The following is a 2183-nucleotide window of genomic DNA, read 5'->3' on the forward strand; positions in this document are numbered from 1 at the left end:
CGGACGTGGCTATAAATCTAGTGAACATTTCTTCTAAATCGGCTTTCTTTTCCATAACCGGTTCTTCCTTTTGATAAAAACTCCTCTCCTTCTGCTTGTATTTCTCATCCTTCGCATTTTTGTATTCTTCATATGGGAGCCATTCTTTCTTTGGTTTCCGCCAATTCTCGTTGTATCGATCGCCGCTTGAGTAGAACACTTGAGCTTTCTTGTTTCCATTTTCATCCAAGTCACAATCCTTCGTGAGATGAGGCCCTCTACAGTTCTCGCATCCAACTCGAATAACATGGATTGTTTGATCCATTTTTGTCATCCTTCTATCTAAACTATCGAGCTTAGCCATCATCGCCGCCATGCCATCATTGACCGAGTTCACTACCCCCCGACTTACTTCATTTCTTGGGTTGTGGTATTCTCTAGAATGCTTAGAGAATTCTTCAATTAATTCCTTGATTACTGGGGGTGCCTTCTTTGTGAGTGGGCCTTGCGAGTCGAGCAATTGCCTTGTGGTGACATTGACTCCATCATAGAAGATGGAGACCTCTTGTTGGCTATTAAGGTCATGGTGTGGGCAATTTCTGAGAAGACCTTTGTACCTTTCCCACGCCTCATAAAGAGACTCTCCGGGTTGTTGCTCGAAGTTGGCAATGGATTTCTTCAACTTGGCTATTTTGGAAGGCGGGCAAAAGTGGTCTATGAACTCCTCTTTCATCTTAGTCCATGTGGTGACCGACCCGGGAGGAAGTGACTTGAGCCAATCCTTTGCAGCACCCTTGAATGTGAGTGGAAGCATACGAAGTAGTTGGGTCTCGCGTGGCACATTTGGTATATTGAAGTAGTCAACCACATCATTTACTTCATCCAAGTGCTTGTAGGCATCTTCATGGTCTTTTCCATAGAAAGAAATCTCCTTGAGTTGAGCGAGGATATGACCCTTAAGCTCAAAAGTAGCAGTAGCAGGAATTGCGGGCTGCACAGTCGACTGAACATCTCAGCCATTGGCGGGAATTTCGCCTGCATCCGATCCCTAATTCTTGTTCACCCCGGATGATCGTGTTGGGTGAATTATGACCTCGTACAATCGTGTCGGGTGAGCAACAGCCGCTTCTTCACAGTACTTACTTATGGGCTAACAGGGATCAGGACGAGAATGAATCCGGTAATCCAGGACATACTCATCCTGAAGCTTATGTTCTCCTCTGGGGAGGGGGTTTTATAGAGAGAGGTAAGTCGAGGGTAGCCTCCCACTTGACTGTGTTCGATCGATTACGTATTAATCAATATTCGATTGATTGGTCTGAGGTTATCGAGGAGCTTGCCAGGATGGCTTGGTAAGCAAGCAAGCAATTATGTAGGCGCCAACTCCCAGTTCTTTCTCTTTTTTTTTTTGTCATCAATTGAAGATTGCTGGAAGAATAGAGATCCGGTCTTTCGTTCGCAAAAAGGTAGCATAGGGAGAACCTGTGGTCTCCAAGTTCTTGGAATGCTCCAAATTCTACTTGAGCATCCAAATCTGGGTCAATACCAGCAAAAACATCTCTAAACAAGGTTCGGGCATGTTCGTTTTCGCCCTGCTCTGATGATGCGCTCCTTGCTTGCGGAGCTACATACCGGAAAAAGAAAAGGATCTCTCTATTACTTTGAGAGGAGAATCGTTGGTTTGACCGACGGACTACGTGGGAAATGTCCCGGGCCAGTGTCATTGCGCATTCTCTTCTTCCATTCCCCCATGGGGACTTCATCGATATTATCCATAGTGATAGCTAAATCGTCCTCAAACTCGGATTCGTGCTCGTATGTTGGTTCTTCTTCTTCCTCGGTCTCGTACTCGGTGTCTTCTTTAATTGGGTCTTCGATTGTCAAAGAGGCGTTGGATGCTCCTGATTTGCTGCTCCACTTCTTGCTGAAAACGGACTTGAGGTTCTTTAGTGGCGAATTCTTTGAAGAAACGGATTCTCCAACGACTTTTCCTTTGCTCCTCCTTAATGCGGATTCCGGGTCTTCGAGAGGAGGGACCAGAGGTGTATCAGATCATCGGTTCATGAAACAACTGTAAACAAAATAAGAAAAACGCGTAAAAAGAACAAAAATAAAATTAAAATTAAAACTATGAACATCGATGGACTCGCCGAGTTGTCACGTGTGCACTCGGCGAGTTCAAGGCAAAAACAGAAAAACTTTCT

The 2183-nt window shown here is 44.9% G+C and overlaps 1 non-coding gene across 1 annotated transcript; it reads left to right on the plus strand.

Annotated features, from left to right (window-relative positions):
* The first annotated feature begins 557 nt into the window (after positions 1-557).
* Positions 558-664, plus strand: LOC145080810 (small nucleolar RNA R71). Its single transcript, XR_013695393.1, has one exon. It is a non-coding gene; the product is annotated as a small nucleolar RNA R71 (small nucleolar RNA).
* The last annotated feature ends 1519 nt before the right edge of the window (positions 665-2183 follow it).

The sequence above is a fragment of the Lactuca serriola genome, chromosome 1 (assembly GCF_051521515.1).
Source record: "Lactuca serriola cultivar US96UC23 chromosome 1, Lser_US96UC23_V15, whole genome shotgun sequence".
Classification (NCBI taxonomy): Eukaryota; Viridiplantae; Streptophyta; class Magnoliopsida; order Asterales; family Asteraceae; genus Lactuca; species Lactuca serriola.